This window comes from Pseudophryne corroboree, chromosome 10, assembly GCF_028390025.1.
Source record: "Pseudophryne corroboree isolate aPseCor3 chromosome 10, aPseCor3.hap2, whole genome shotgun sequence".
NCBI classification, from domain to species: Eukaryota; Metazoa; Chordata; class Amphibia; order Anura; family Myobatrachidae; genus Pseudophryne; species Pseudophryne corroboree.
The window spans coordinates 261,392,599-261,407,975 of record NC_086453.1 but is presented as its reverse complement, the minus strand read 5'-3'; the positions used below and the strand labels follow the sequence as shown (position 1 = coordinate 261,407,975).

At 43.1% G+C, this 15,377-nt stretch overlaps 1 pseudogene; it reads left to right on the top strand.

Moving 5' to 3' along the window:
• The first annotated feature begins 5,990 nt into the window (after positions 1-5,990).
• On the top strand, positions 5,991-6,110 carry LOC134968116 (5S ribosomal RNA; annotated as a pseudogene).
• Positions 6,111-15,377: the final 9,267 nt, after the last annotated feature.

The window sequence follows — 15,377 nt, the reverse complement described above, 5'->3', positions numbered from 1 at the left end:
TTCAGGGAAAACCGCGGGAGTGTCTGGAGAAACGGGGGAGTGGCTGGCCGAACGCTGGGCGTGTGTGTGACGTCAAACCAGGAACGAAACTGACTGAACTGATCGCTATGTGTGAGTAAGTCTCGAGCTACTCAGAAACTGCTAAGAAATTTCTATTCGCAATTCTACTAATCTTTCGTTCGCAATTCTGCTATACTAAGATACACTCCCAGAGGGCGGCGGCTTAGCATGTGCAATGCTGCTAAAAGCAGCTAGCGAGCGAACAACTCGGAATCACCCCCAATGCCTCTTCCAATGTAATGCTGGGAATAACCTTGTGATGTTTTTTCCTATGTTAACCCATCTACCCCCCCCCCCCATTCCCCCCCACCCCTCCCTTGCTGGAGGTGTGTGGCGGTCCGCTGATTTAGGTTTACCGCAAGTCGTCGTCACTATATATTTTTGTTTTCTTTTGATATATTCTACAGTATTGAATAATGAAGATGCTGCTTTATTATTAGCTGCGGCCCTATGGGGCTTTAGTTCTGATAAGTTTTCTTGGTATTGTTTTTATGTTTTTATTGTGCTTAGGAAGTCTGGTTTCTCATTATTGAGTCATTTTGGGAGGCCTCTCCTCCCTTCTTTCCTATGGTTTCTCTTTCTTTTTTTCTCCTTCTTCCTGATCTCTCTGTGGTTCTTTCTCGCTTTTTCCTTCTCTATTTTCCCCTCTCCCCTCCTCTTCCTTCTTTGTGAGGACTCCTTGTCAGGTTTTATGTCTGCTGCCTACTCTTTATCCCCCCCCCCCCCCCTCCTGGGTCATGCTGGATCGTTTGTGTGAGCAGTATCTCTCGCCCTTTTTCATTTTTGCCTTTTATGATGTTGTAGGATGGCACCCTTAATTTTTGGTCCGTGGAATGTGGGTGGGATCCCCTCTCCTGCCAAGAGGACCAAGGTTTTTACCTATGTTCGTAAAAAAGGTATTGATGTAATTATGCTCCAGGAAACACATTTAATGCCACTGGAAATTTTTAAATTAAATGTTATGGGGTATTCTGTTTTATCGGCTGCCTCCTTTACGTCTAAAAAATGTGGAGTGGTTACTTTAGTCCGAAGCAACTCTCCCTTACCCTCCATTCCTCTATTAGTGACCCCTTTGGCCGCTATGTAATATCTGAGGCAGAGTCGGACTGGAGCATGTAGGGGCCCACCGGGGGAATTCAGTGGTAGGGGCCCATGTTAGGGGTGTGGCCAGACTGCACCTCATTTGTTTGACTAACCATTATAGAGTGCAATGCCTGGGCCCCTTCATAAATATATACAGTAAATGCAGCTGCTGCATGCATGATAATGTACCAGATAATAACAGATTATTAACAGCAATGAACTGTAGAAAATACTCTATAGTCCAGTATAAGGTAATATATGTATAATTCAAGTGCATAGTCTGAAACCTGATCCTTAGAACAGTTGGTGGACCCCCAAGCAGTGGGGCCCACCGGTGGTTTCCCCTGTACCACTGTGGGCCAGTCCAAGCCTGATCTGAGGTTACGCTGGCTCTTACCAAGTATGTCCTTTGCAACCTTTACGCCCTGAACACTTATTCTAAACATTTTATGCAATGTATTGTGGCTAAGCTTGCTCCTTTTAGCAACTCTACTATATTAATCGGTAGTGATTTTAATTTGGTAGCTTCCCTCACTATGGACCAACAGCATTCCCCATGCCACCCTCGCCCAATCACATCCTTAGGGGTCCCACAATTGGCCTCCTCACTTCGTCTGGCAGATGTTTGGAGAACTTTTCACCCTGTAGACACGGGAATAAATCAGGTAGGCTCCTATCTAATTTACTCCGCACTTATGATTCTCCCTCCTCTATCCCTTCCTTGAAAAACAAACCGGCTTCAGAAGGGTAAAGATATTGTTGATCTGCTAGGCTCTTACTATGACGCACTTTATTCTCACCCAGTTATTGACTCTTCCCTTAAGGAGGAGTTCTGGTCTTCCACTACTATTCCCTCTCTATCCCCTGACCAGCAAGCCTTGCTTATAACCTCGATCTCTGCTGAGGAACTCCATCTGGCCATTAAGAAATTGAAATCCCTGAAATCCCCTGGTCCCATTGGCTTCTCCAGAGAGTTTTATAGGCTCCTTGAATCTGAAATTACCCCCTCATTGCTCTCTGTGTACAATGTTCTTTTATTGGACAATACTGTTAATAATTATTTTAATTCAGCTATTATTAAGGTTTTGCCCAAGCCTAATTGTGACCCTGAGGACCCGGCCTCTTATAGGCCTATCTCTCTATTAGATATTGATTATAATCTTTTTATGAAAATTAAAATTGAAAGTTATCTTGCCTTACCCTTATAGCACCTGACCAGACTGTTTTTATATGGGGTCGCCATTCTGTGATTAATATTCGCAAGGTTGTCTCAGTGATCCAGTCGTTCGCCTCTCATCTTGACTCCTCTCCTAGGGCCATTGTTTAATTGGATGCTGAGAAGGCGTTCGACTTGGTCACTTGGGATCACCTATACCATACCCTAGATAAATTTGGCTTCCCCTCCCGGTTTGTGTCTACCCTGCAGGCTCTGTATACTTCTCTGCTAACTCAAGTATCCAGCAATGGTTTCCTTTAATCTCTCTTTACAGTGAAACGAGGTACAATACAGGGCTGTCCTATGTCGCCCCGCTTGTTTGCATTGGCTCTGGAGCCTCTGGCCATAGCCCTGAGAGATTTGCAGAGCTTCAGGGGGATCCATATTGGTAAGGTTGAACTCAAACTCTCCTTGTTTGCAGATGACATGCTGTTGTTTGTCTCCGATCCCTGCACATCCCTCCCTGCAATTTTATACTTACTAACTAATTTTGTCTCTTTTGCTGGGTACAAAATAAACGTTCATAAATCCAAACTTATGCCTCTAGGTATCTCTGATTCCTCCCTTTCACATCAGGCTGAGTATTCACAGTTCCGTATTTCTTCCCAGCAGTTTAAATATTTAGGTATCCAAATCCATTCTTCCCTCTCCAGACTATATGAATTAAATTTCACTAATCTCCCAGATCTCCTGTTTATTGACTACATTGAAGCTCCTGTCGCTTTCTCTGTTTGGACGTATAGCTTTGATAAAAAGTGTGATTTTTCCTAAACTCTCTTACCCTATCCAAATGCTGCCTATATCCCTTTCCAAATTTGACATTGCGGTCTGTTCCCATTTATTCACCAAATTTGTGTGGCATGGGGGATGCTCTCGGATTGCGGCCTCTAAGCTACAACTCCCTAGATGTGAGGGTGGTGCAGGCCTATCCGACATTGCTATATTTACTAAAGCTGTATTTTTCCGATACATTAGTGATTGGCTTCTGACGCGGGAGACTTATACCTATTCTCCCTCTGAATTAGCCATGTTTTCTCCATACTTACCGGCAGCTCTCCTTCATACCCCTAGGAAAGCTATTCCCCCCCCATATTTTTCATAACATACTTTTCCACAATGTTTATTTAGCCTGGTGTTCAATATGCTCTAAACTATTGAGACCTTTTTCGGTATCCCACTACGCTCCTTTTTGTGGTAACCCTTCTATTTCTCCAGGAATGGACAACCCGCTTTTTAGATTCTGGAGCGAAAAAAGCATATCAAAGATTAAGGACGTGTTTGACCCTGGAGGGGTTATAATAACCTTCAAGGCATTATAGGATAAGGCCCAGTTACCCCACTCTCAGTTTTTTATGTATTTGCAAGCTGCGCACTTTGCACGCACCAGCAAGGCCCAAATCCCTTCTGCTGTTAACCAGGATCCTATACATAAACTGATGTCTTTGTTACTTTTACACCCATACAAAACTAAATATGTTTGTTTAGATTCATTAATGCTGTCCAGGGAAAAGTTGTGGTCCCGCACTGGCACTGCGTGGCATTCTGATATCCCTTCTATTTCCACCGCGCAGCACCTACTCCGCTATTATGACAATACCCTAAAGCACTTGTGTTGCGCCTGGCTGCAGGAAGTTCATTTTAAATTTATACATCGTGCATACATATCCCAAACAAGCAAAAGGTATATGGTTGTTGATGAATCTGGTTCTTGTCTCAAATGTAGGTGCCGAAATGCCACTTTTTTTCATAATTTCTGGTCTTGCCCTAAGATCCATAAATTCTGGGAGAAAACAATGCGTTTTATTAACTCCGTTTTACAACTTCGCTTATGTTGCAATCTTCTTGCCATGTTATGTGCTAATTTTTCAGAATGGGACTTGGGTCCGGTATCTAAACACCTTTTTCCTCTCCTTGCTGTTATAGTCATGGTGGCAAAAAAGGTGATACTTTGTTAAAGCTCTACTACTGCAAATTTTATATTTTAACAGGCAAGCTATTCTTCCGGCTACGGAAGCTGGGGTCAAGCGATTTTATAGCAAATGGGGCGTCTACATTGAGACTTTGGATTAACTTACTCAATTTGGAAAAGGGTTTTTTTAGGGGCCGCACTAGTCTCACAATAAACTAATAGTGTCCTCTGAAAAACTGATTTGTAACGCTGAATTGCTTCAGGACATAGCAACCTTGTGCATGTGGATTGATAATCCTTTTGCATATATATGTTGCTTTCAGTGGTGCTCCGAAGAGTCAGAAAATGTCAAGCAAGAAAAACCAAAACTAGAAAGTTGGAAAGTAGACTCTTGTGTGGGAGCACTCTAATTCAGAGGATTAGGTATATAGTAATCAATACTGATAAAACATAACTTTATTGGCTCATTATTAAAAAGTAATTATAGGAGTAAATTATACGTGAGTAATATAGCTACGCGAAAATATAACACTAAATTGAGTATAATTCATGTGGTTTTAAATTAAATCAATTGTACATAGAAGGTTTGAGCTGTGTTTCAGCTTAAATTTTGCAAAAAACTGCTAGTAATTTTCTTCATGTACACCATTATCTGATCTGGTTATTTAAACCATTACCAGCTGTTTATCTGCTTCTTTTCATTATAGCCTCTGCCTCTCTGACATCTTGTAAAGATTTTATTTTCTATTGCAAATGCATGTCCAGGCTTCTGAGGCGCATACATAATGAGAGTTGTGTGATTTCATTTCTTAGAGGCTACATAACATTTACTTCACTGTTGATGTTGAACATACAAACTAGTATACAACATTTAAACAGCAATGGTATTGCTATATTTGCATCCTCACTATTTATCACCACTCTATCTCGGCTATACAGGCAGGCGCCTTCGTATGGGATAATTGCACATGGCACTTAGATAATTGCCTTATTATCACTACCGTATTTCTGCTATATTTGCAGTAACTTATGTATGGAACATCTATACCTTATATATAGGTGTATGATTTGCAGGGACGTGCGGTGAGCAAAATGGCTCAGGAGGCACTGGCTAAACCAGAGACAGATTAACATGCAATATATGCCCCAAAGGGTACATCTGGGCATTATACACAGGTGCAGCAGTATAAACTCCTGGAAATCTGGTGAGTTTTGATCAGAGATGTGTGGAAAGGATACACAGGTGAGGCACTGCCTCACCTGCCATAGACTTTTCACTCCAGAGTTTGGGCTATAAAAATTATTAGAATAATGCAAAGAAGAAATTTCAAACAAATTATTAGTATTTTTCATATATTTTATTCAGTCAAAACTCTGGTTTAAACGTAAGTATGACAGGAAAGGCTCTGCCTCACCTGCCTCACCCCACCGCACATCACTGATGATTTGCATAACAGCCATATAGGCACTTAAACTTTTCATCTATTGGCACAAGATACAATAAGGGTTTGGAAGGCACGTGGTAGTTACTACTTATCTCACATAGCTAGGCCTCCAACCCATCTAGCTATTATATCCATGATCATCGGGTCACATGTATATCAATTACATCATTGTTTATAATCTTGATACTGATATCAAATACACATCTGATCTATATCATTCTGGATATACATTGGTTGCAGTACAGGTATTAGGATTGACTGAACGGGCATGTCAAACAATTGCGGACATACCCCACTGGAGATGCCCAATCTCATCTGATCTTGGAAGCCAAGCAGTGGAGGGCCGGGTTAGTAGTCGGATGGGAGACCACCTTGGAACACCCTGGTACTGCAAAAAATCCTTCTGCCCGATTTAGAGTCATCCTAATACCACTTGGCATTCGGTTACGTATGGCCTATGATTTAATTCTCTGCGTTAAAATAATCCTGAATGGATATCTGCAGAACAAATGATGGTCATATACTACATAAAGAAGTTTCTGTGATCATGTGATAGTAAATTTAACTCCCCATAGATTCGGATTTCCGGCTTTTTATTGTGGTATTTAAAACCACATGAATTATACTCCATTTAGTATTATATTTTCGCATAGCTATATTACTCACGTATAATTTACTCCTATAATTACTTTTTAATAATGAGCCAATAAAGTTACGTTTTATCAGTATTGATTACTATATACCTAATCCTCTGAATTAGAGTGCTCCCACACAAGAGTCTACTTTCCAACTTTCTAGTTTTGGGTTTTCTTGATCAACTTACTCAATATAAGATTTTACAGGCATTCAACACCACCTCATGGTTTCTATATTGCCAGATTTCTTGATTTGTAAATACACATTCTTTGGTTGGTCAGTTGCTTCCTCCACTGATTTACTGATTGGGCTCATGCTTTGAAGAGCTGAGAAGTCTCCTCACTATTGTCCCCTTCTCCCCACCCCCACCGACCATCTTTTCTTTTCCTTTCTCTCTTCTCTTTCTTTCTCTTCTGTTCTTTTGCTTTATTTTACACAACTTGGGCATCTTGTTGGTTTTGCATTCCTTTTATACTCCCAAAATGCAGTGGAGATATAGGATGTTGCTCATTCTTAGTGAGACAGATATTCCTCTACTCAAATTCACCTTAAACAGCTGTACATATTTGTCGTGGAGGGATGCCCCATTGTGCAAGTACTCAGTATTTTATTGCTGTTTTACACCCTGCCTTCTATTATTATGTTTTATTTGCACCTTGCTCTCTTATGCCCCCTGCTTTTTGTTATTATCTGTATTGAAAAACTTTAAAAATCTAATAAACAGATTTTGAAAAAAAAAATTGTGCAGGAATTTGTGTGTAAGATTATTGAAAGTGATAGGGGTACCCATTTTACAGGTTAAGTCTTTCAAGTCATGTGCAAACTAATGGGTATTAATAGTAAGCTACATACTCCCTACCGACCACAGGCCAGTGCGAAGGTGGAGAGAATGAACAGCACTATTAAAAACAAGCTGAGCAAAGTGATGGCTGAAACTGGACTGTTGTGGCCGGAGGCACTGCCACTAGTGTTGTACAGCATCAGAACCACTCCCAGGTCACCGCTTAACCTATCACCCTTTGTAATTCTTTTTGGACGACAGCCCCATGTAATGATAGATCCCCAGGATGATCTGAAATGCAATAATGATATGACTGTGCAATACTTGGTTAGGATGAGCCAGCAACTGAGAAACCAGCAAAGGAATCTGAAACTGGTGATTCCTGACCTACCAAACAGTAATTGTCATGAAATTGAACCTGGGGACTATGTGATGATTCAAAATTTTCTACGCTCAGGTTGCCTCATAGACAGGTGGGAAGGACCGTCATAAGTTTTGTTGACCAGCATGACATCACTGAAGGTGATCTATTTTTGATCAGGACAATTTGTTTTTGTGAGGGCCCCCAAGAAGTTGAGCTAGGATCTGGAATGGGTTCTGATGGAGAGAATGAATTTGTAGGATGAATTTGTAGGACCCCAGGATCACTTTGGTCAAAGTGGGTATAAGTAAGAGATCTGGTAGTCATGGAGCTTGGAGGCAATGTGAAGGGTTGTTGTCTGATGAACACAGCATATGTAAGTACTGCAATAATATAGTCGAAGATGAGTGCATCCAGAGATGTCAGTCAAACAATAATATCAATATTGACGGTCATCCTTTGAGTGACTATCACTCATTAGTGGGTACGGTCTTAAACCAAACAGAATGCGGGGTGTGCTCACAAGTACCTCAAGGACAGAGTAAATCGGGATTAGTGCCTTACCCATTAACAGTAAATTAGGTACTCGAATTGCATGGGGGGGGGACTGGTGGACAGAAAATACAATATATCTTGATACCCTAGCCTAAAACTCCACCAGTACCACGAAGACAGATCACTACTATGTTCAAACTTGAGATGTGCAGCGGGCATTTTTCATGTTTTGTGTTTTGGTTTTGGATTCGGGTCTGCGGTCATGTTTTGGATTCAGACGCGTTTTGGCAAAACCACCCTTTCGGGTTTTGGATTCAGATGTGTTTCAAATTTGGGTGATTTTTGAAAAAAACACAAAAACAGCTAAAATCATAGAATTTGGGGTAATTTTGATCCTATAGTAGTATTAACCTCAATATCAATCATTTCCACTCATTTCCAGTCTATTCTGAACACCTCACAGCTCACAATATTATTTTTAGTCCTAAAATTTGCACCGAGGTCGCTGGATGACTAAGCTATGCGATCCAAGTGGCCGGCACAAACACCTGGCCCATCTAGGAGTGGCACTGCAGTGTCAGACAGGATGGAACTTAAAAAAATAGTCCCCAAACAGCACATGATGCAAAGAAAAAAGAGGTGCACCAAGGCCGCTGGATGGCGGTCGCTGGATGGCTAAGCTAAGAGAGACAAACACCTGGCCCATCTAAAATTAGACTCCAGTATCATGTGAATTATAAGGCAGTATCACTGGATTTATTCGTTATAATCAATGGAATTATTGGTCCAAATCACTGAAAGAAAATGACAAAATCACTAGAATTAAAAGCCAGTATCACAGGAATTATTAGTTCTAATCAATGGTAATATTGGTCCAAATCATTGGAAGAAAATGACAAAATCACTGGAATTAAATGGCAGTAATGTCAGGAATTATATCAAATGGCAGTACCACTGGACATATACGGAAGTGTCAGACAGGATGGCACTTTAAAAAAAATAGTCCCCAAACAGCACATGATGCAAAGAAAAGAGAAAAAGAGGTGCACTGTGGTTGCTGGATGGCTAAGCTAAGCGACAAAAACACCTCAATATCACAGGAATTATTCATTCTAATCAATGGTATTATTTATTGGTCCAAATCACTGGAAGAAAATGACAAAATCACTAGAATTACAGGCCAGTATCACGGGAATTATATCAAATGGCAGACACTGAGCAGCATGATGCAGCACAAGACACTGAGCACTGAGCACTGAGCACTGACCAGTGATACTGAGCACTGATGATACTACTGAGCAGTGATACTGAGCACTGATGATACTACTGAGCAGTGATACTGAGCACTGATGATACTACTGAGCAGTAATACTGAGCACTGATGATACTACTGAGCAGTGATACTGAGAACTGACACTGAGCAGCACGATGCAGCACAAGACACTGAGCACTGAGCACTGACCAATGATACTGAGCACTGATGATACTACTGAGCAATGATACTGAGCACTGATGATACTACTGAGCAGTGATACTGAGCACTGATGATACTACTGAGCAGTGGTACTGAGCACTGATGATACTACTAGTATTAGTAATGTATTACTGAGCAGCATGATGCAGCACAAGACAATGAGCACTGATATTGAGCACTGATGATACTACTGAGAACTGACAATGAGCAGCACGATGCAGCACAAGACACTGTACTAGTATTAGTATTAGTGAGCAGCACAAAACCACTCTGGAATTGTCACCCCACAGATAGCACTGTGACTGGAATAATGATGACCGATGCACAGTCACAGGACACTACTACCACAGAACCCTACAGTAGCAAGATGCAGCACAAGACACTGTACTAGTATTACTGAGATGCAAGATGCAGCACAAGACAATGAGCACTGATACTCAGCACTGATACTGAGAACTGACACTGAGAGAACATAGCCACGTCCTCTCTGTACTCTCTACAATGCCTGAGTGAAAATGGCGGCGACGCATGGCTCTTTATATGGAATCTGAATCTCACGAGAATCCGACAGCGGGATGATGACGTTTTGCCTCGTTCGGGTTTTCCGAGTCAAGCGGGAATAACCGATCCGGGCTCGGAACTGTGTTTGACACGTGGAGTTCGGTAGGGGTCGGTTCTCGGTGAACCGAACCCGCTCATCTCTAGTTTCATCATAACCATTTTCTGGAAACCAGGAAATTGGGAAGTGACTTGGAACAATCAGTCATTGACCTTCTCACACAGAGCTGACAAAGAACCCATCAACTCTGAACTAGTACGTGGGATATCCGCAAGTGGGAGGTATTTCTGATTCAAGTATACACGTGGGACCAAAACCATGTGGGCTGGAAAAGTGTCAAAGGGATATTGTACGCACATCATCCTGCCAGATACTTTTGTCAAGCAGATAGAAAAACTGGGAACAGGTTTCTATGTAAGAATTATCTGTGACATGATATTGCTGCATTTTGTTCTCCCAGGTGAGGCTTATTTCATATGTGGATGGAAGGCGTACAAGTGGCTTACTCCGAGCTCTGAAGGATTATGTTACGTAGTAACTGCACATATATTACAAACAGTACTGACAGCCCAAACGAGATCATTGATCAAAAGATGGACGAGATCTTGCAGTTAAAATGGGAGTTTAGAAGGAAACACAATCTCACTTTAGCAGCTGTGGGTAATGAATTGGAGCAAGGTTAGGACTTAATGTTTGGTATCCAGATGTGCAGTATTCTGAGGGCTACATTCCGTTTGCTATTTGCAGTTTATCGCATGTTTCTGTGCATAGATATGTGCAGAATTGTAATATTCACAAACTACTGTAAATACTGTACTCTTGATATTTGTCGGGAACCCAGTGGCGAACATCTGCAAATACACCTGGACCAAGCATCACCCATTCATTCAAACCAACCTATGACCCCCTCATGTACTGTAACTGACCTGCCCCTTGACCTATGGAAGAAGAGCTTACATTTCCCATTGTACTGTATTTGGACACATTGTATAAACGAGAAGTCTCCTGATCCAGGCAAGAGTCCCTATTTCTCTGAGGTCATCTTGCCAAGACTGACTGAGACCTGGATCCAGGAGCGCTTGTGAACAAACATATGTACTATTGGTTGTAGCTCTTCTCTGTAATATTGTTGTATCTTTTATCTGTATCTATTGAGTAAATACTGTTGATGCGTTGGACCACAACATTACATTTTACTACTGGTGTCGCATTCCATTCTTGTTTGGGATAAGGTGTATTCATCTACACATGTCGCTGCATTGTGTGTAATGCATGTCAGCTTATATACGCAACTTATATACTTACTTTAGCGGGTGTACACATATGTTTAGAGGCCGCAGCGGCTAAAACCCTAATGTGATATGGTACTGCTGTTCCTTGTAAGTAAATATAACTTCACAACGTACAATATAAACAATTGGCTTTAATCGACATCTGTGGTGCCTGTGGTTTGTGATCACACTATTTAAATAATAAAATCATAGAAACTCAGCACTCAACTAATTACACTCCAAACTGCATTCCACTAAGATTCATGAAATGTTAGTTCCAAAATATTGCAAAACTTTGTTCAGCTGACCAACCGTGTCAAGGTGTTCCCTTCTGGCCAGTACCTACACAGACTCTCAAATATGATTATATCTCTGCAGCATTTGCCAACAGGTCTTAAATAGATTTTATACACTATGGTTTTTCATGGGATTAGACCTGAGGCATATCACATAATTAGCACCTGGGGAAGTAGCTGACAAAATTTTGCTTACTAGTGAAAAATTGGTGTGCAAGAGAGAATGTGACCACAACATGTTATATAAACAATAGAGATGAGCGCCTGAAATTTTTCGGGTTTTGTGTTTTGGTTTTGGGTTCGGTTCCGCGGCCGTGTTTTGGGTTCGAACGCGTTTTGGCAAAACCTCACCGAATTATTTTTGTCGGATTCGGGTGTGTTTTGGATTCGGGTGTTTTTTTCCAAAAACACTAAAAAACAGCTTAAATCATAGAATTTGGGGGTCATTTTGATCCCAAAGTATTATTAACCTCAAAAACCATAATTTACACTCATTTTCAGTCTATTCTGAATACCTCACACCTCACAATATTATTTTTAGTCCTAAAATTTGCACCGAGGTCGCTGTGTGAGTAAGATAAGCGACCCTAGTGGCCGACACAAACACCGGGCCCATCTAGGAGTGGCACTGCAGTGTCACGCAGGATGTCCCTTCCAAAAAACCCTCCCCAAACAGCACATGACGCAAAGAAAAAAAGAGGCGCAATGAGGTAGCTGTGTGAGTAAGATTAGCGACCCTAGTGGCCGACACAAACACCGGGCCCATCTAGGAGTGGCACTGCAGTGTCACGCAGGATGGCCCTTCCAAAAAACCCTCCCCAAACAGCACATGACGCAAAGAAAAAAAGAGGCGCAATGAGGTAGCTGTGTGAGTAAGATTAGCGACCCTAGTGGCCGACACAAACACCGGGCCCATCTAGGAGTGGCACTGCAGTGTCACGCAGGATGGCCCTTCCAAAAAACCCTCCCCAAACAGCACATGACGCAAAGAAAAAAAGAGGCGCAATGAGGTAGCTGACTGTGTGAGTAAGATTAGCGACCCTAGTGGCCGACACAAACACCGGGCACATCTAGGAGTGGCACTGCAGTGTCACGCAGGATGTCCCTTCCAAAAAACCCTCCCCAAACAGCACATGACGCAAAGAAAAAAAGAGGCGCAATGAGGTAGCTGTGTGAGTAAGATTAGCGACCCTAGTGGCCGACACAAACACCGGGCACATCTAGGAGTGGCACTGCAGTGTCACGCAGGATGTCCCTTCCAAAAAACCCTCCCCAAACAGCACATGACGCAAAGAAAAAAAGAGGCGCAATGAGGTAGCTGTGTGAGTAAGATTAGCGACCCTAGTGGCCGACACAAACACCGGGCCCATCTAGGAGTGGCACTGCAGTGTCACGCAGGATGTCCCTTCCAAAAAACCCTCCCCAATCAGCACATGATGCAAAGAAAAAGAAAAGAAAAAAGAGGTGCAAGATGGAATTATCCTTGGGCCCTCCCACCCACCCTTATGTTGTATAAACAAAACAGGACATGCACACTTTAACCAACCCATCATTTCAGTGACAGGGTCTGCCACACGACTGTGACTGATATGACGGGTTGGTTTGGACCCCCCCCAAAAAAGAAGCAATTAATCTCTCTTGCACAAACTGGCTCTACAGAGGCAAGATGTCCACCTCATCTTCACCCTCCGATATATCACCGTGTACATCCCCCTCCTCACAGATTATCAATTCGTCCCCACTGGAATCCACCATCTCAGCTCCCTGTGTACTTTGTGGAGGCAATTGCTGCTGGTCAATGTCTCCGCGGAGGAATTGATTATAATTCATTTTAATGAACATCATCTTCTCCACATTTTCTGGATGTAACCTCGTACGCCGATTGCTGACAAGGTGAGCGGCGGCACTAAACACTCTTTCGGAGTACACACTTGTGGGAGGGCAACTTAGGTAGAATAAAGCCAGTTTGTGCAAGGGCCTCCAAATTGCCTCTTTTTCCTGCCAGTATAAGTACGGACTGTGTGACGTGCCTACTTGGATGCGGTCACTCATATAATCCTCCACCATTCTATCAATGTTGAGAGAATCATATGCAGTGACAGTAGACGACATGTCCGTAATCGTTGTCAGGTCCTTCAGTCCGGACCAGATGTCAGCATCAGCAGTCGCTCCAGACTGCCCTGCATCACCGCCAGCGGGTGGGCTCGGAATTCTGAGCCTTTTCCTCGCACCCCCAGTTGCGGGAGAATGTGAAGGAGGAGATGTTGACAGGTCGCGTTCCGCTTGACTTGACAATTTTGTCACCAGCAGGTCTTTCAACCCCAGCAGACCTGTGTCTGCCGGAAAGAGAGATCCAAGGTAGGCTTTAAATCTAGGATCGAGCACGGTGGCCAAAATGTAGTGCTCTGATTTCAACAGATTGACCACCCGTGAATCCTTGTTAAGCGAATTAAGGGCTGCATCCACAAGTCCCACATGCCTAGCGGAATCGCTCCCTTTTAGCTCCTTCTTCAATGCCTCCAGCTTCTTCTGCAAAAGCCTGATGAGGGGAATGACCTGACTCAGGCTGGCAGTGTCTGAACTGACTTCACGTGTGGCAAGTTCAAAGGGCATCAGAACCTTGCACAACGTTGAAATCATTCTCCACTGCACTTGAGACAGGTGCATTCCATCTCCTATATCGTGCTCAATTGTATAGGCTTGAATGGCCTTTTGCTGCTCCTCCAACCTCTGAAGCATATAGAGGGTTGAATTCCACCTCGTTACCACTTCTTGCTTCAGATGATGGCAGGGCAGGTTCAGTAGTTTTTGGTGGTGCTCCAGTCTTCTGTACGTGGTGCATGTACGCCGAAAGTGTCCCGCAATTTTTCTGGCCACCGACAGCATCTCTTGCACGCCCCTGTCGTTTTTAAAAAAATTCTGCACCACCAAATTCAAGGTATGTGCAAAACATGGGACGTGCTGGAATTTGCCCATATTTAATGCACACACAATATTGCTGGCGTTGTCCGATGCCACAAATCCACAGGAGAGTCCAATTGGGGTAAGCCATTCCGCGATGATCTTCCTCAGTTGCCGTAAGAGGTTTTCAGCTGTGTGCGTATTCTGGAAAGCGGTGATACAAAGCGTAGCCTGCCTAGGAAAGAGTTGGCGTTTGCGAGATGCTGCTACTGGTGCCGCCGCTGCTGTTCTTGCGGCGGGAGTCCATACATCTACCCAGTGGGCTGTCACAGTCATATAGTCCTGACCCTGCCCTGCTCCACTTGTCCACATGTCCGTGGTTAAGTGGACATTGGGTACAACTGCATTTTTTAGGAGACTGGTGAGTCTTTTTCTGACGTCCGTGTACATTCTCGGTATCGCCTGCCTAGAGAAGTGGAACCTAGATGGTATTTGGTAACGGGGGCACACTGCCTCAATAAATTGTCTAGTTCCCTGTGAACTAACGGCGGATACCGGACGCACGTCTAACACCAACATAGTTGTCAAGGACTCAGTTATCCGCTTTGCAGTAGGATGACTGCTGTGATATTTCATCTTCCTCGCAAAGGACTGTTGAACAGTCAATTGCTTACTGGAAGTAGTACAAGTGGGCTTACGACTTCCCCTCTGGGATGACCATCGACTCCCAGCGGCAACAACAGCAGCGCCAGCAGCAGTAGGCGTTACACGCAAGGATGCATCGGAGGAATCCCAGGCAGGAGAGGACTCGTCAGACTTGCCAGTGACATGGCCTGCAGGACTATTGGCATTCCTGGGGAAGGAGGAAATTGACACTGAGGGAGTTGGTG